We start from the raw sequence: 19,994 nt of genomic DNA, 5'->3' as shown, positions 1-19,994 counted from the left end.
TGATACCTGTCCGTGCCAAGACACGTTGAAAAAACGCCCTTTAAGGTAAGATTCAAACCAGTCAAGAGCTTTTCCAGAAATTGCCAGTTCAGATAGTATAGAAAGGAGAATGTCATGCACTGTAAAAAATGACACTACATCTTACTGCAGTAACACAAGTATACTTTACTTACTATAGGCTGACCTAGTGTTCTTACTAGAGTAACATTAGTAATGTGCCGAACTTGCAACAATGGGGTCTAAAACTTGAGATACACGAGTAAGCTTCACAACTCAGACCTGAGTAAACTGGACTCACGCAGTGCACACGCGCACAGTTAGGCAGAGGGAGCATTCTGGATTCCACAGCCAACGGTCGGCAGTGTTACGGTGGTGCTGACTTTTGGGATGGGAGTGTAACGCAGCTTCACCAGTGACTTGCTCTGTCCGGTAAGTTGACAGTATGTATTAATGTGTCAAATGTTTACAGTATAGGTTGAACTAACAGCATTTGTGCAAAACTGTACATTCGGTTTCATTAACAGCTGGGGTAATGTTAAGTTCAACTTGCTAAGTGGCCGATATATGCGCTAGCTGCTAACAGTTTGCAGCTAACTGATAGCAGCTAGCTTCTATGCGAGTTAACACCAAAGATCTTTGTTAACACTGCCTCAGACCATGCAGAGCAGAAAACAAAGTCAAAGACAGTTGCCAAATCATAATATTTTTAGCTTAACAGTATTAATTAGGTCTCTGGAGAAATAATTTAAATTAACATTTAATGTGATAAACTTAATCAGCTGTTAAACATGGCCAATAGATGCATATTGATAATAATTTTGCCCTCTTTTTCTTTTTGCAGTTGGAAAACTGAAAATGCAGAGCAATGAACTGGACATGTAAGTTGTGCTTGTTTGGATGTGAAGTCAGAGGTCAGTTGCTCAAACACTACTGATTGAAACATGGAGGTTACACCAGAATACGACCGAAAAAAAACTGCAGAGGGTGGTGAAAACTGGCCAACGCATCACCGGTTCCTCACTCCCCTCCATCAAGGCCATCCAGGGCAAGTGATGCTTGCGTAAGGCGCGCAGTATCATCAGAGACTGTTCTCACCTAAACCACAGACTGTTCACCCCACTACCCTCTGGGAGGCGTTACAGGTCTCTCTGCACCCAAACCAGCAGGTTCAGAGGAAACTTCTTCCCTGCGGCTGTCACCCTACTGAACTCTAGCTCTACATCCCGGTGACAACCAACCAACTAAGCCCCCGCCCAATGCCTCCTTGCCTGTGCCTGTTGAGGTGTCCACCATGACCATGGAAACCTTGACGGGGGACACCCAACCCCCGCGGACAATTGCACTACCCTATTCCACCCATAGTGTTCTATTTATTTACAAATGTACATACTGTAATTACACTTATACCTGGCATTTTCTACTGCTCTTCATACTATTCATCCTGCACATACACGTATTCTTACTACTGTTATAATGTTACTGTTTCTGCACTACAGTACTGTTACCACACTGCACATAGCTGTATACTGTACATATATGTCTATATGGTTCATACCGAATATCCATATTTATTCTGCTAATACACTGCACATATTTATACCTAATTTATATTACTCTAAACCACCTTCTGTAAACCAACTGTATACTACTGTTGACACCGCATATTTCTTATCCTGTCTATGCACCACCTTTCTTTGTATATCAGATTGCATTTTTCTGCTTTTTTTGCACTTCTAGTTAGATGCAAACTGCATTTTGTTGTCTTTGTACTTGTACTCTGCAAAATGACAATAAAGTTATCTAATCTAATAGTGCCAACTATTTGTGTATATTCTGCAAGTAAACTTTACTATCCAACATAAAGTACCCTTTACAACTTAAAGTAAGGGTAAGTCATTTAACAGTAGTAAATACAACTTTGTTTCAAGTAAGCTTTACTTGAGGGCATGAAGTAAACTTTACTAGTTGGAAGTAAGTAACCAGAACTTTAAAGTCTTAAGTAAGGATAACTTCTTCTAAGTAAGCATTACTTGTAGACATCAAGTAAACATAACTTGGAAGAGAAAAGTTTTGTTTACTTAACTTATTTAAGGCAACGAGTTTCCACCCTTTTTTCAAGTAACCATTACTTATTATTTTTTACAGTGTGGTTAGAAGTACCAAAGGCTGCAGATAAATCTAGTAGAATTAATACTGATGACTGAGCAGAGGACTTAGCTACTCTCAATGCTTCAGTCACAGACAGAAGAGCAGTTTCAGTAGAATGACCACTCTTGAAACCAGACTGCATAGGGTCTAGTAGATTATTCTGATGAAGAAAGTCACATACTTGCTTGAAGACCACTTTCTCCTAAGCCTTTGACAAGAAAGGAAGAAGGGAGACAGGTCTGTAGTTCTTCACCTGGATTAAGTTAACTTTTCTTTAGCAGAGGTGTAACCCTAGCCTGTTTAAAAGAATAAGGAATTATTCCAGAACTGAGTGAAGCATTAAATACATGTGTGACTGCCGGTAGAACAGCGGATGCGATAGATTGTAGAGACTGCTTCCTCATCAAGAGGAGAGAAAGAGTCCAATGATGCTGTCATACTAACACAACGCAAAGCCATCCTTATAGGTTCATCAAACTGAGCACTTATTTTAGCAACTTTTTCCGTGAAAAATGTTGCAAAGTCATCTGCTGACAGTGAAGTAGTTGATGGTGGTGGTGGAGGATTGAGAAGAGACTTGAAAGTGGAAAAAAGTTTTCTACTGTCAGTGGCGCTCTCAATCTTGCTTTGATAGAATGCCTTTTTTGCAAGTGTAACAGTGGATGAAAAGGATGACAGCAAAGACTGGTAGTTACTAAGATCATTTCCATGTCTGGGTTTACGCCATTTCCTCTCAGCAGCTCTAAGTTCCTTTCGTACTGAGACTATACTGTTCGTCAGCCATGGATGGCGAGGTTTAGAACTAGTGGGTCTTGAGGAAAGAGGACATGCTACATTCAGACAAGATGCCAGTGTAGAGCAGAGAGTCTCTGTAGTGTCATTAACCTCAAGTGCCAAGAATGAGCTAGGAGTAGGTAAAGCAGATGTTACTAATGTTGCAAAATGGTCGCTTGAGAGGCTTCTGAGGTTACGCCGGAACGAAATTGTCGGAGGAGGAGCTGCTGGGTTATCCAGCAGACGCATAGAGAATCTGATAAAGTAATGATCCGATACATGTAATAGATTAACCAAAACGTCTGTATTACAGTTACGTACCAGAATTATATCAAGATCTTTACCAGCCTTGTGAGTAGGAGGACTGTGGACACGTGTGATATTAAATGAGGAGACAGGAAGTCAATTGAAGACGAATTATCCAAATGAATATTAAAATCGGCAAGGATTAATAATGGGCATGCATCCATTGGAATAGCAGACAGTAGAATGTCCAACTCATTCAAAGTTCCCAAGTTGTCCTGGAGGGCGATAAATAACCATCAAGTATAATTTGTATGGCTCAGTTATCATGATGGAATGATATTCAAACGAGTTGTGGACCTGAGCAGGCAGCAACTGCGTAAACCTCCAATCATCAGAGACGAGAAAGCCTGTCCCGCCTCCTCTACCAGACGAACGACTGGTATGCGAAAAATCATAATTGGTCGACAACACTGCAGGTGTGGCAGTATTCTCTCGCCTAATCCACGTCTTTGTAAGCGCAAGCAATTTAAGCGATAACTGTGAGGGCAGAGCAGGAATGAAGTCCGCTTTATTCACTGCAGATTGGCAATTCCACAACCCCACAGAAAAAGTAGGACGAGCCTGCTGAACTGATTGTTGCCTTTCAACATCAGTGCGCTTATTAACCTGACCGGATACAGGGATATGTTGAAGGCACATTATTACTAGAAGGATTATCAGATAACAAGATAAGGTGAGACAAGAGTGAAACTTATCTGAGAGGTGCCTTGCTTGTGTCCTTGCTCGGTGGACTCATCGCAGGTAGACTCCATTCGTCTTGACACAAGTAAGTCTTCACACATATGGTGGTTGCTATGCTTAATAACACAATTGTTTTGGTGGTTGCTAGGGTAATCATGTCGGTTACTATTGTGGTTGCTAGGGTCACATTATAGTGGAGGTTGCTAGGGTCATTAAGATGGTTGCTAGGGTAATTAGGATGGTTGCAGGGTGTTGCTAGGGGTACATATGGTGGTTGCTATGCTAAATAACGCATTTGCTATGGCGGTTGCAAGGGTAATCATGTTGGTTGCTATGGTGGTTGTTAGGTTGACATTATAGTGGTGGCTGCTAGGCTGTTGCTAGGGTAATTCAGATGGTTGCTAAGGTGCTGCTAGGGTACATATGGTGATTGCCAGAGCCGTATATGTAAAAGATTTGTTTGACATGGATTGGCTTCAAAAAATATACATTTTTACAAGACCTGTATACACACGGATTGACATGGATTGGCTTGAAAAAAAAAAAAGACACATCAGGGCACCAAGGTCAAAGTTAACTATCCAGTAGGCTACATAAATTGTTGTACACATGTTGTACATAAACGTTATCAAAGTAGTCTATTCACAGCAGACCTGCATCAATGATGTATGAAACATTACAAAAACATGACACATGACATACAGTACCCTCTGGAATTATTGGCGCCTCTGCTAAAGTTGTAATTGCACAATGAAAAAAAATAGGAAAAAATCCAACCTTGAAGTGAAGGAAATTTATTTTGAGTAAAAGGAAAGAAAGAAATATTTTCAACAAAAACACGTTGCTCACAATTATTGCCACACATATAGACCACACTTCCAGAAAAAGTTACTGTACCATTCAGTAACTCCTGCTGTTTACATTGGTAATTAAATGATTGGACAGGCTTTTATCTGGTATGCCCTCTAAATAATCTATTAGCAGTGTGGTCACTTTTGAAGATTTTTTGGAGGGACTTGGTGATCCGAAGATGGTACCTTTGTCTGTAACTCTCCAACAGTGGTTCTTATGGATTTCTTTCCTATCTTACCATCCTCCATACTGTACATGGGGGCAAGATAACCATGGGTCTTTGTCCAAGCATGTTTGTCACATTTCCAGATGATTATAACCTTTTGATCATTGTTTTAACTGTAAATATAGGAATATTCAACAAATTACCTAGTTTTCATAGACATTCTCTGACTTACAAATGTCAACACACTTTCTTTTTATTTAAATTTAGTGTATTATTTTGTCTTTCCGATGTTGAAAAATGACTAGAGGATTTAGCCTCTGTGTGACTTTATTTTCATACCATAGTGAAAAAAAAGTCATGAACTATTTCTGATTAACTTAAATTAATTTTTCAGGGGTGCCAATAATTGTGAGTAACATATTTTCATTAAAAAAGATATTTCTTTATGAGATTTTCCTTTTTCTAAAAATAAATTTGCATCCCTTTTTACGGTAGGATTTTTCCTTCTTTTTTCATTACAATAAATCACCAAGAGATTATTTTTTACACCGTTTACATCTTTAGCAGAGGTGCCAATCATTCTGGAGGGTACTGTATTACATAGAACTGTAAATCATCTGATTTTAATATTTACAGATATCTAGGCAATATTTAACATTTATTTTCTATTTGGCCTGTTATAATATCATGTATTGAACAATTTAAGCACAGCTCAGCTTTAAAAAACTCAAATAGCCTACATGCATGCATTTTGTGATCACTAAGGCTACTTTGACAAACTCTTAGTCAGCTGTATATCTTCTGTATATTTGAAATATTTATTTTATATTTGGCCTGTTATGAAATCATGTATTGAACAATTTTAACACATTGAGAAACTTAACCTGTTGAGGAGTATGGTCACAAATATGTGATCAGATGCAGCTGGGCCCCTGGGAGTACGATCACAAATATGTGATTAGAACGTTTTTGAAAAAGGTTCTATAACATGATGCAACAATTACCCTCAGGGACTTTTCTGCCATTAAACAATTTTAAGAACACTGAAACTATAGAACGTTCGCGTAGAATTCTAGAAGGAGCCAGGAAAATAATTCACTCTCTGGAGAACGGCATTGTCTTAAAGAATTCACTCCTCAACAGGTTAAAGCCCAAAGTTGGAGACATGCATGTAGAAAACCAGATCACTCTGGAACGGCTAACTGTACAGGAGAATGCTTTACACCTTTGTGTTCGGTAAGGTCTGCTGTTTATTCTGATATATAGTTTGTCTTGTGTTGAGTGAAGAGTTTGTGAAGTATTCCACCGAGATGAATGGGTAGGGAGATGGGCGCAGAACTGTATGTAGAATAATATTACATTAAAGTTACTTTTCTCGCCAACCGTTTACACTAGGGCTGTCAAAATTGCTCAAAAATGACATTCGAATATTCCCTGTTAAAAAAACACATATTCAAACTATTTAAACATTTGGTTGCGCCTTTTGTCAATGATGCGCATTACGTAAATAAAAGGACATATTAATACAAATAGATATATTTATTTAAGTTTAAAACATATTTGACAACGTATTACCTACACAAAAACAAGTAAATCAACTAATGGCCAAGACCGCAGACCTCACTCTCGCTCACTCGCACGCACTCTTTCTCTCTCTTGCCCGCACCCTCACGCTCTCTGCGCATAATGGTTAAAAATGAACAACAATAAACAAAATGTTGAGTGCTGATCAAGAGTTTTGTGCAAGCAATTTAAGGTTGCGACTCTTGTCAGAAATAATCTGTACTGCAAAAACGAATGTTCAGAGACCATTCTTAAAATTGACTAGTTATTTAAACTCCATAGCTAGCCTACTATAGTACAGTGGGTCCCATTTAGAAGTGGCCACTTCATTTGCGCTTCCCGTGATTCGCGCAGCTGCGTGAAATGTATTACAACTTTTCGCTACAAGGTGGCAGATTATGACCGCTGTAGCATTGCCGGTAAACAGGGCAGCGGATTGCATTCAGAGGCGTTGCAAGCGGCAGTGTAATTGATACTGTAAGCTACAGCATGATACTAAAGATCACCTTGTTGAAGTCATACAGTAGGCTAAATCAGAGCCTACTTTTTTATCAAGCTGGGGCCAGAGATGATGGCCTTTGGCGAACAGTTTAGGCCTACTCAAAATGAGTAAAACCAAATTTGGCAAAATCTCACACAAACCAAGGCACACAAAGACTGTAAAGAAATGAACAAGAGAATCAAAGCTGGAGCTGCAGGCTTGCTTTGAAAGCACCAACTGGAGCGTTTTTGAAGCTGCAGCTACAAACCTCAATGACCTCACTGATCCTGTAACATCTTATATCAGTTTTTGTGAGGACACCTGTGTGCAAACCAAGACCTTCTACACATACAATAACAGCAAACCTTGGTTCACTCCTAATTTTAGGCCTAGTCCACACGTACCAAACCGATCTTTTTTTCCTCCGTCTTCCCTGGAACCGTATCAAGAATATTTGCGTCCAAACGGATCCATCTCAACACGACTCAACACGTTACTTCATACCCCAGGCCTATAGGTGGCACTGTTTCTTTACAGAAATTGACCAAAACAAAGCGCTTTGTTTTGCCACCCACCCCCACCCCCGCAAAAACAAATTCACGCGTGTACAATATTTGTCCGTTTCCCGGTTTTAGGTCCGTGCATTGCAAAAAAGTAGCCTACATAGCATAACAATATCCACATGCAATAATACAACAACAACGTCTACGATGACCTATTAATTTGGACAAATTGATACAGCCCTATAGCTAAAGTTACCTTTAGTTTTGTTCTAGCGTACCGTGACGTCTAGCTTTAAACAGCTGTAATCTAACGTTCTGACAAGCACACCAATTGCCTACCTTGTTCTTGCCCATCTGGAATAACTCCTCTAGCTTTGCTGTCTCCATCCTTTCTGTTTTCGTTGTTTAAACTTGTGATATCCATAACTAGTGAATTAGCCCAACATTGTGTGCTGATAACCATATATAGATAGCCGAGTAAAAGAAAACAACAAGTAGCCTAGTTATGTGCCTGCGTACGTATTCTGTCTTTAAAGTTGAATAATGTTCTGCACCTTTTACTAAAGAATAAAGAAAATTAAGAAGACATCTGAGCTGCACCGGCGTCTCTCCTTCTCTCTAACACTTTTTGGCTTTGGCTAAATATTTCTAAAATCATTGAGTTTCACTAGTCACATGTTTTAACAAGCAACACTTCTTATAATAACTAATAACAGACGTGTGTCGAAAATTGACTTTCCATACGGAGAAATAACATATGCAGAGTCTACCAAGGTCAATCTTGCCAAAAAAGCCCTCAAACCTGAAAACACATGAGGCAAAAGTGCAAAAAATCACAAAACTAACTAAACTAACACGCGCATATTTTTGTATTGCAATCTTTGTAGCCTACAGTTGTAACAGCGCGTAACAGTCGTTTTACTCCCCGTATGCGCTCATTATAAAGAACGTTTAACGTGTCCCAAAAACAGCTATCAATTAATCACCAAACGTCTTATAAACAAGTATTGCCAGGAGCAACACCTTGCAAAAAATGATAACAATAGGCCTAGGCCTTTATATGGCTCTGCTTCTGCCTAGATTCGAACTCAGAACTGCCTGAAAGTTGCAGACCTGTTCTGGATATACGTGCATTAACCCACTCGACCGTCAGACAACGCTATCTGCTTCGAGTAGGCCTATTGGGTAGGAATGTAGCCTACACTGGTTGCTGTGCACAGTCTTGAGTGACCGAATTCGTTTTCCTTTGTCATATGAATGCTGTCATTTTGTTAACATTACTGTTAAGGAGATGCTGTAGGCAAAGGCTATATTTCAACCTCGTTAGTGTAGTAAAAAAAAAAAAATCAGAACTATTCACAAGGTTTCTGGGCAGCATATTTATGTTCTGTTAGCAAGCGAACTTCTCATGACTACCGACAAAGTAGCCTACTGCCAGCTGACGAAGCTCTCATTTTAAAACATTACTGAGAGACAGGCACTGTACAATCAAGAAATATTGCCACTGAATCCAAAACTATGTTTAACATTATGTACAAAGCTTAGGCTACAGTGGACTAGCATGTTGCAGGGGCTGCTAAAAACACAGAGAAACACACTGAAAACTCGGCCAATCACAGCCCTTGCTGTCGAATGCGCCGTCCGGTTCGACCGTGGAACGCCACAGCAGACTATGCTGCCCCCAAGCGGCTGCAGTTGTACTTACATTTCACCCAGCTGCGTGAATCACCTTGATCGTGAATGAAGTGTCAATTTTTAACTGGGACCCACTGTACCATAGCGCTCTCTCTCTCTCTCTCTCTCACACACACACACACACACTCACACACACACACAGTACCTTTCTTAGCCACAGTTAATTTTAGTGGTGATATGTGTTATGGACATTGTTATGCACATTATTCACTGCAGTTTATTCTCATCAATGTCAGTCCATGAATGCATATTGATCAGTTGTTAACTAATACTGTAGGCCTAGAAGTTGCATTTGAAAATGTTACTGTTGTAGGCTTTTTGTTTTTTATTTCAGCCACACTGTTTTAAAGTGGTTAGGACCATTATTTCACACCAATTTTGAATAAGCCATAGCCTACTGCAATACCGATTTCATGGTTGCACCATGCACATATTCGCCGATTATGTGGCCCTCAGTAACCTATAAATTCAATGATGTGGCCTTCTATGAAAAGGAGTTTGACACCCCTGCTCTAAAATATCTGTCCTGGCCTGGTTGCACCGGATTGTGGCCAAACGACAGAAGCGCGGAGAACCCTCCTTTGTCTACCAAAAAGTGTTACTTTGTGCCCCGCACTCCCCCACTGCTTGTGAAAGAAGGGGGTGGGGGAGGGGGGCTTAACGTGAAAAAGCTTAATGTCCCAAAACGACAACAAGTCATAATGGTAGGCTACAGGAAGTGGGGGGAGGGTATGGGATGACCAGAGCCGTCTTCGCTGTGCTATTCAGAAAGCATCTTCTATTGTCTTTCCAGGCGCACACAGCTCGTTATAGCGAGTGCCTTAACAGTTTGTTAAATAAAGTGATGCAGATTACATTATTTATTTCTGATTAATTGTGTCTTTTGATGTCTTTTGCAACATCTGCTTGTTAGGCTGGGCTACTGTCAATGTCATGTACAGGTAAATGTTCAACAATTGCTGGTGTAGGCCTACAGGCTATAATCAATTAGGGACTGTTCAGGGGCTACCGGAGGAGTTTTGGGAGCGTTAGTCAAAAAGACCCTCCCTCGCCAGCAAGACATTTTTCTATGACCCTCCAAAGTGATTGAGAAAAAATGCATGACCCTCCCCAGTCCCAACAATTTAGGCTATTGATGCCTTCTGTAGGCTACTGGGTCAATTTGGGAGCTTGCATGCTACGACTCCTTCCTTGAAATGCCTTGAAAAGGCTGTCGTTTGCACAATTTCACAATAATCACCGGGACCGAAACAAACCTGTCAACTTTTCCCGGGTTTATCGCGTATTTTAACTTTTTCCTCGCTGTCTTAGGAGGTGCTGCAGGGCAGTCGCAAGGGGGTGCAAGGCCCTGTGCGAACTTGACAGATGCATGAACTTACGTGCATGAAATCATGCGATAGCTTACTTTACACATAGCCAAGGCTACCGTCGGTGCATTTTAATAGTAGCCTAGTCTAATAAGCTACACCAGCTTGTCTGTAAGAGGGGAAATTGTATAGCCTATAACATTAGCTGAGTCACATATTTGGCCATATGGTGTTTATCATAGGCTACATCACGAAACCAAATAGTGTAACAAAGGCGAACACTTTAACAGGGGAAATGAATCGGGCATGAATCATTGTGCTGAACGGTATTTGTCAATGAGCAGAAACACACACGACATTCAAACTGTTGATAAGATGTGCACTATGGAAACTGGTCTGTAGGCTAACACTGGACAAATAAATGACACTGACTCGCCATATCTTGATTTGCCGCAAACTCAGCAATGAAATCATAGGCCAGTTTGCAGGTAGCATAACGTCTTTTTCAATTAATAGAAGGGAGAGCCCAGTCTCTCCTGTGACATTGAGGTGCGCAAATAGTTTTTAATAGCCTGTTCAACTTCGAAAAGCTTCGTTCACCCGATGCCAGTCACTGATCGCAATTTCAAATTTCGGGAAGCTTTGTTCAATCTTTTTAAGTTTTAAGTGCAGTAGGCCCCTATCTGCCCCCTTTGGAATTATATCTCGAGCCTATTATATGGTCCAGTCCTGGGATTCGGACGTGCTCAAAAAGAAAAGAAAACAACACTTTTTTTATAGACGGTTATGAGGAGCAATATGAGTCGTGTCATTCAGACACAACCCTCTTGTTGCTTTGATATCTTTTTCGTTGTCGTTTGAACGTCGGCAAGCAGGCATGTTGCGGTTGCAATTTAAGTGAAATTTCTACAGTAGGCCTACAACATGCAACATGCTTGTTAGGCTGGGCTACTGTCAATGTACTTGTACAGGTAAATGTTCAACAATTGCTGGTGTACAGGCTATAATCAATTAGCTAAATCATTTGTCTAGCTGTTTAAAAAAAAAATCATGCTACATTCAAACACAAAAGGTGCTTTGATATCTTTTTCATTTGAACGTCGGCAAGCAGGCATGCTGCGGTTGCAATGAATGAGGATAATTGGTTTTATCTGCGGATTTATTTTTTGCATTATTTTGAATATGACTCGCTCCAGTCTCAACAGCACGTCTACTTTTTCCACACGCATCTAAGTTCTAACACACATCCCCTCTCGCTTTCTCTCTCTCCATTCCTGCGCACGATGCTTTCTTAAAGGAGCTGCACCATCTTACAACAATTGCATCTACATTTTCATATTAGAATGTTTTGTCAAGTGTAAGCTTAAACGACGTGATCAATTTAAGTTCCTGTGCCCCCGCTGAAAGTCTAATGCGCTTATCGTTACACTATCAAATCTATAAGTAACCGTGACAAATAGCGTATAAGATATATAAACTCATGCTATTGTATTATCATATATGTTTGGTAATGGCTCAGCTTTCTCTGATTGTTCTACTGACTTGGAAACTGCATCATGGAAGCAGTAAGTCAAGTTGCATCAAAAATAGTAGTGGCAGAACTCCAAAGTGACACCTTGTGGTTGTTTGTGTCAACTGCAGTTTGTGCCATTTCTGCTGAGAAAATGGGGTGCGTGATTCATGAAGGAACCCATCCAAACTTAACTGGGACCCACTGTACATCAGAAGCTCACCCAGTTCTCAGTGTCTGCCTCTACCTGTCAGTGGATCATCAGCTTTCTGACTGACAGGCAGCAGCATGTCAGACTGGGGAGCATCTCATCTAAAACCCGGTCCATCAGTACAGGTGCCCCACAGGGGTGTGTTCTTTCCCCACTGCTTTTCTCCCTCTACACTAATGACTGCACCTCAAAGAGCCCATCTGTAAAACTCCTGAAGTTTGCAGATGACACCACAATCATTGGTTTGATCCAGGATGGTGATGAGTCTGCGTACAGGCAGGAGGTGGAACAGCTGGTTCAGTGGTGCAGTCAGCACCACTTGGAGCTTATCCCCAAGAAGACTGTGAAGATGACAGTGGACTTTAGGAGAAGTCCTGCCCCACTCCCCCACCTCGCCATTCAGAACGACACAATGTCCAATGTGGATTCCTTTAGGTTCCTAGGATCAACCATTTCACAGGACCTAAAATGGTCTCTCCACACATCGACACTATCCAGAAAAAGGCCTAGCAGAGGTTAAACTTCCTGAGACAGCTAAGAAAGTTTAACCTGCCTAAGGAGCTGCTGGCTAGCCTGGCGAGCCAGACCTACATTAAAATGTAGGGTCTGGGCACTCACCGTTCGCAGTGCTCAGTCCGACAGGCGGGATAATCAGTTGTCTTTCAAATTCCCTCTGCACGCAATAGGACGCAATAGGATATTTGTTTTCAAGTAGCAGGGAATTCAAGCCAAACCGTTGCAACTCTGCCATCAATCATTATGTTAAGCCCACAAAACGACTCTATACACGATTTCAATGCCCTGATTAAGTTTCGATTTCTGGAGCTCACAAGCTAACGGAGAGTTGCTAGACTAGCCCTGCCAGCAAATGTAATTTGCTGCCGCTAGGGGCGCGTCTAGATTTCTAGGCTAGCTGCTGGCCACTTTCTATCATCATTCAATCTGTCATCTGCACCTTCATCACTGTCTGGTTTGGGTCTGCCACCAAACGGGAGAGGGCCAGAATGCAACGGACAATTAGGGCTGCAGAGAGGACCATTAAAGCTGACCTTCCCTCCATCCAGGACCTGTATCGGTCCAGGGTCAGGAAAAGGGCAGCAAAAATCCAAAAATCTCTACAGACCCCTCACATCCTGGTCACAAACTGTTCAACCTCCTTCCTCTTCCGTTTGCCAAAACCAGCCGACACAAAGACAGCTACTTCCCCCAGTCACTCTGACTTTGTTCAGTGTAAGGGTGGGGGCTGTTACTGAGTGTTCAACAATCAACACTGTTCTGCTCATCTACCTCATGTGTACTTCAACCTTACAGTTACAATAATGTTATTAATACATTATCATTGCACTGAACTGCCTTGCACTATATTTATATTTAATCTTAAACCTCATTCTATACTGATATTGCACTATTCCCATCCTTTTTCAACTGTATATTGCATCTTACCTGTGTCTGTTGAGGTGTCCACGACTTGGCAAACTTGACAGGGCCAACAAGGAAGCGGACATCCCCAGTCATACCCTTTCCACTTTGTGCAATAATTTCATTAACCCTTTAGGCGCCAGAGGTTTTTTTTTTGAAACGTTCTATTTTGATATCTTCATTTCAAAAGGCTATATCTTAAAAGTGATAAAGAGATAGAGACTTTCTGTAAATTAGAGAAATATTAAGGATGACCCCAAAGTTTATGTAGAGATTAAATGTTTATATTTTACTAATTTGCATATTATGACGTCATATGGTGGCGGCCATCTTGGATTATAGAATTTTCATGAAAAGTTGCATGTTTGAATGATAAAATGCACCACTTCTGTTCCCCCAAAATGTCCCTCACCTTCTGTATGCTATATTGCACAATACTGAATGCTCAGGTAAATAGTAAGTAGTAAACAAACTGTATAAATCATTACTAATAAACGGCAGAAACAAACCAAATGCATGTAGCGGTAGGCTGGCCTTTTGCTGTAGAGATTTTCCATTTACTACATACAGTAGGCACTCTGATTCCATATATGGGGCACATATATATTATTCAGATGACACACAAACACAAGTAGACAAGACCTGTTTAGTTCAAAAGCTCACTTGACAAGGCACAGATCAGGAGTGAGATGACGAGACAAGACAAGAGACAATATTAGTATTTTTTTTCTTTTTGTTGTTTTTTTTTTTCTTTTTTTTCTTAGCTGACAAAGACACACACATCACAAGGACATGAACACACAAAAAAGAACACATAGGCCTAGTGTATGTCAGGGAAAAAGGTAGCAAATCAACAGTGTAAATCATTACTAATAAATGGCTGACAATTTTTTTTTTATGTAGCAGGCCTTTTGCTGTAGAGATAATGACTCCCTATCCCTATCCATACAGGGCCGGCATTCCCATCATCTTGTGATAGACTATGCATAGCCTAATGGCTCCCCTGCCCCGTGTCACCACCTCTGCTCCTGCTGCGAGCAACATGGCCAGATCTGCCTCGTGCGCGTGCTGAGTGGAGAGAATTTGCGCAGCTCGGACTAGGCCTACTGTCATTATCATTGCGACTCCCCACACTGCCTCTACGTTCCCCCCTAACTATCCTATGAGCACTTCGACCTCGTCTAACATACCCAGTGGCATTAGACAAAGGCTCCACCACGTTACTGTCGCCGCGATTGCGGAGAAGCACACGGTCAGAAGATAGAAGCTAGCGCTACATGGACATTACCTCCAGCCTCGTTCGCCACACCACTAACACCCTGCTAACTTCCCGATGAACACTCCAACCCCGTGAAACATTATTCCCACCACTGACATTGGGCAAACAATTCAACGTTTGTGCTTGGTGTAAGCTAAACTCTCACTTTGTCCCGCTGCATCATTGCAAGGCAGGGACGCATCTGAAGCCTCACTAAACGAATCACCGTCATTTTCTGAAGGCAGATATTCCCCTTCAGAATCAGGGTCCGCGAATAGAAGACCCAACACTTCATTTCGGGTAAACTTTTTTGATGCCATTAGACGATAATCTAATGCAAATACTCGCTGACGTTGACAATATCGCTCTGATAAAGTGACTGAAGCTCTCCTTGCTACTCATGCCTTTCACAGTGGTAGCCTGTGCATTCTCACACCTGGATCCAAAAGCAAACTGGCTGTGAAACAAGCTATCCACCCAATCTGAGCAGGGCATGCACATAAGGATTTTTACAGCAGATACTTCATTGGCCCAAAGAAGTAGTACCTGTGTGTGTGGGGAGGGGGTATGTTCTGTGTTTGGGTTGTTGTTACAATACCATGCTGTGTTATGTTTCCAGTCAGGATACTCTCAATGGTACAGCGGTAGAAGTTGGTCAGTATCTCACTGTCCATACCAAACTTCTGCAGCCGCTGAAGAAAGAAGAGCTGCTGTCTTGCTGACTTTGTGACCCTACATATATTGTGTAACCAGCTCAGATCCTCGCTGATCTTAGTTCCAAGGAATCTGAAGCAGCTGACTCTCTCCACTGCTCTATTGATTGTTAGTGCAGCAGGGAGAGTCCAATTGTTAGAGAAACACAACACAACAATCTCCCGTGGTTGCATTCCACAACAAAAAAATAATCAAAAAACGATGCCAAATCTCTCACAAAATTAGCGAAACGGGAATGGAATCTGTCAAATCTGCTTTACCAAGTATCATAGAAATTCAATCGGTAGTTCTGCATTATCCTGCAACAAAACCACACCAAAAACATGCCTAATAACACAAGAAATAGCAGTAGTGTTAATTGCCAAAGACTCACAGCAGCAGGTAGTGGTTAGACTACTGGCCTTTTGTCCCATTATTTGGAAAAAAAAAACAAAAAAAAAAAACGTCCCCTACCGCACACATTTAGGCAGAAAAGTATCTGCAGAATTCTATGGCATGTCATTTTAATTTTAAACTTTACATTATACAACCCCAAAACAGAAAAAAATCTGCAAATCTCTTAAACTCATATTTAGTTGCAAAAAGAACAGACAACATATCAAATGTTGAAATTGAAAGCTACCTCACTGTAGCACAAACTGTGGAAACCAGGCCACAGTCAGTCACATAACTTGCATATTTGTTTGTTTATAGGCAAAATAGTTAATGCTCACATGAATTTTTTATTTCAAGATGCTGAAACTGCACTGTTACTGTGGGCCAAAAAAAAAAAACGTGAGACATACCAAAAAACAACAATGTACCAAAACGATAACTGTGACCCAAAACCGTGATGCGAACCGAAGCATGGATTTTGTGTACATAAGGTCTAAAATAGGGTTGCTACTAACGATTATTTTGGTAGTCGACTAATCTGTGGAATATTTTTCTATTAGTCTGTTAGTCAACAATTACTTCTGTTGTGTCCACCATCCCTGCTTTTTTTACCTGTCCTGCTCAAGTCTGCACCCAATGTCACCCTGTTGTCCAGTCTCTGCCTCAACATACATAAATCCCCATAGTAGATTAAAATAATGACTTAAGTACCAGATGAATATGAAACCTAAGCTTGATAGCTTAATCAAATGTATTTGTAACATTAATTTAAGGAATAATGTATAATGTATCCATCAGATTATCTGAAAATAAGTCCGAGGGGGGGGGGGGGGTTTGCTATGTCCTATGTGCTTATTTTCCGATAATTAACCGCGGACAATACATTATCACTCTTATTATACGGCTACTTGCCAAAACGAGTTAAGAAACTTCACACAATTATTTTGTTACCGTTTTTCATGGCTTCCCCTGAGAAAATAAATAGTTTGCCACTACGGTTGGGTATCGTTTGGGTTTTATCCGATACCGGTGCTAAATCGATACTTTTAAAATGGTGCGGATGCCGAAACGGTGCCTGAACCGGTACTTTGTTTTTAAATTAAAATGGTCTAAAGCATTAATTGCTTTTTTTTTTATTGATAAGACAAATTTGAACATTAAATTGAACTGTTATATTCAATTTACTATCAATATCTCATTGCTCCTACACATAATACATTTAAATGTTAAAACAGCTTGCCATGGATGCACACACAATGGTAAGCTCTGCTTTCAAGTTTACCCAGTGTAGGCGGTTTGCCATAAGGCATGTTAAAATTATTAGCAAGGATATTGTGTAAAGTATACTGTTGACGTTGTTTCATAGCCTTTTGCTTATGTGTAGTTAGGCCCAATTTAAAAATCTGTCAGATAGTGTCCGAATAATTTTTTATTTCACGTCTAGACAAGTGAAATGCATGAACTAGGGCAAAAAAGTGAAAAAAAATTGGTTTGATTTTTTTCTCAAATTTCAGAGTTTTTTAGTTTTCGCGGTCAGGATGGCAGAAATATTTTTTGACAAATTTCAAAATCTGTCAGATATTGTCCAAATAATTTTTTATTTCACGTCTACACATGTGAAATGCATGAACTAGGGCAAAAAAGTGAAAAAAAAAAGGTCTTAATTTTTTTCACACTTTTCAGATTTTTTTAGTTTTCGCGGTCAGGATAGTGTTAATTTTGTCACCGATTTTTAACTTAGTCTTAGTCTTGTGACGAAATGTCCTTTTTAGTCTGTCATATTTAGTCATTCAAATATCATTTTTGTTAGTCAAGTTTTAGTTGACTAAAAGTCTCGTCATTTTAGTCTAGTTTTAGTCAAAAGAAAACTACAGGTATCTTAGTCTTAGTCAGTTTTAGTCAAAACATTTTTTTTTTTTTTTTATAACAAATTATTTCTGATTACCATTTCAGTCAAATAGTGTTAGGCTTAGTGGTAGGCCTATTGTGTAGGCTAATATAGCCTACTGCTGAAGTAGGTCTATTTTTTATTTATTTTTTGGGTAAGGCTATTTGTACCCCTGGTACAATTAGCAGTGTATGCTATTCGTACCCTGGTGCAATAAGAAGTTAATTCTATTCGTACCCCGGTGCACACAGCAATGTGTCCTATTAGTACCCCGTCTGGTACAAATATCAATGTATGCTATTCGTACCCCGGTGCACACAGCAATGTGTTCTATTAGTACCTCGTCTGGTACAAATATCAATGTATGCTATTCGTACCCCGGTGCACATAGCAATGTGTCCTATTAGTACCCCGTCTGGTACAAATATCAGTGTATGCCATTTGCACCCCTGTGCATTTAATCTGGCATATTAATCACACAATGTAATATATATATATTTTTTTTTTAAAACAAGCAACATGTTTTTTTTTGTTGTTACATAACAGAGTGTGAATAGCTCAGCTGTGTAATAGACACTCTGAATAAGGTATGCTGTTTGCATCAATGTACAGTTAGAAGTGGATGCTATTCGTAGCCTGGTGTTTATAGTACTGCATGCTATTTACACCCTGGTGCAAGAACTAGCTAATGTGAAATGCATGAATTTCACATTAGCATTTCACATTAGCTAATGTGAAATGCATGAGGTCAGCGAAGACCTCTCCTGGACCACCAACACTGCATCACTGGCGAAGAGAGCTCAGCGCCGCCTGTACTTCCTGCGGAAACTCAGGCGAGCAAGTGCTCCACCAGCCATCATGACCACATTCTACCGAGGCACCATTGAGAGCATCCTCTCCAGCTGTATCGCTGTGTGGGGCGGAAGCTGCACTGAATACAACAGGAAAGCCCTGCAGCGCATAGTGAACACAGCTGGAAGGATTATTGGTGCTTCACTCCCCTCCCTGAAGGACATTTACACCACCCACCTCACCCGCAAGGCGACCAAAATTGTGAGTGATGCAAGTCACCCCGCTCACAATCTGTTCGATCTACTGCCCTCTGGGAAGAGGTACAGAAGCCTGCGCTCCCGCACTACCAGACTCACCAACAGCTTCATACACCAAGCTGTAAGGATGCTGAACTCTCTCCCTCCTCTCCCCCCTCCACCCTCAGCTACATAACATCCTGGACATTGGACCCACAATGACCGCGTGCACTACTCCACTTGCACACTTGCACACTTGTACACTTTACAACTTGTGTTTTCAGGACAACAACAACAACACTTCTGCTGCTCTTACATAACTTGCACCACTATGTCACTTTCTTTCTTACTTAGGTCAAACAGAACTACCCAAGCCTTTTATTGGCCTGACTTTGCACTAGTATTTTATTGACTGTCTATGCACAATTTCAACCACATTTTGCTGCTCTTATTTTTTTTCATTATTATATGTGCCCTCTTATTTACTTACTTTTTTGTTTACTTGAATGTTATGTTTGTCTGTGGACTTAAAATTGGTAAAATATGTCTTGTCTTCACCGTGGGATAGTGAGAAACGTAATTTCGATCTCTTTGTATGTCTGGAACATGTGAAGAAATTGACAATAAAGCTGACTTTGACTTTGACTTTGATGAACTAGGGCAAAAAAAGTGAAAAAAAAAAACCTTTTTTTGCCCTGGTCTGGTCTGATTTTTTTTGTAATTTTCAGATTTTCCTAGTTTTCAAATAAGGTCCGGGGTCAGGACAAAAGACAGATTTAGATTTTGACAGGAGCTTGTGATATCTTTAAAGTAAGCTACTTGGGCTCACGCAAGCTGTCAAACACTGTCCAATCACCTATGTGGTGCACCCCTCTGTTTATAGACCCTTTCAACAAGGTAAACAAAAACAATGCTTGAACGTTCTATTTGGGCCCCAATCTACTTCCTCTGCATTAAGATAACATATGGAATGTTAAAAAGGAAGTCTTGTGGGGCCAGCTATGATGCTGATAATGGAACTCTCTTGAAAGGGTCCATACATCCAGCCAGTGTTTATGTTAGCTAACTGTATCTGGATGTGTTGCTATCAGAGCAAGACGTTACAGATGGCGCAT

General features: G+C 40.6%; 1 protein-coding gene and 1 long non-coding RNA gene across 7 annotated transcripts in view; one reads left to right on the top strand and one right to left on the bottom strand.

Moving 5' to 3' along the window:
• Window positions 1-19,994, bottom strand: part of LOC121709816 (protein unc-79 homolog) — a 311,977-nt gene that overhangs the window by 263,758 nt on the left and 28,225 nt on the right. The window lies entirely within an intron of this gene.
• Window positions 334-954, top strand: LOC121709819. Its single transcript, XR_006032040.1, has 2 exons — window positions 334-429; window positions 842-954. It is a non-coding gene; the product is annotated as an uncharacterized LOC121709819 (long non-coding RNA).

This window comes from Alosa sapidissima, chromosome 5 (genome assembly GCF_018492685.1).
Source record: "Alosa sapidissima isolate fAloSap1 chromosome 5, fAloSap1.pri, whole genome shotgun sequence".
Lineage (NCBI taxonomy): Eukaryota > Metazoa > Chordata > Actinopteri > Clupeiformes > Clupeidae > Alosa > Alosa sapidissima.
This window is presented reverse-complemented; position numbering and strand designations above follow the sequence as displayed.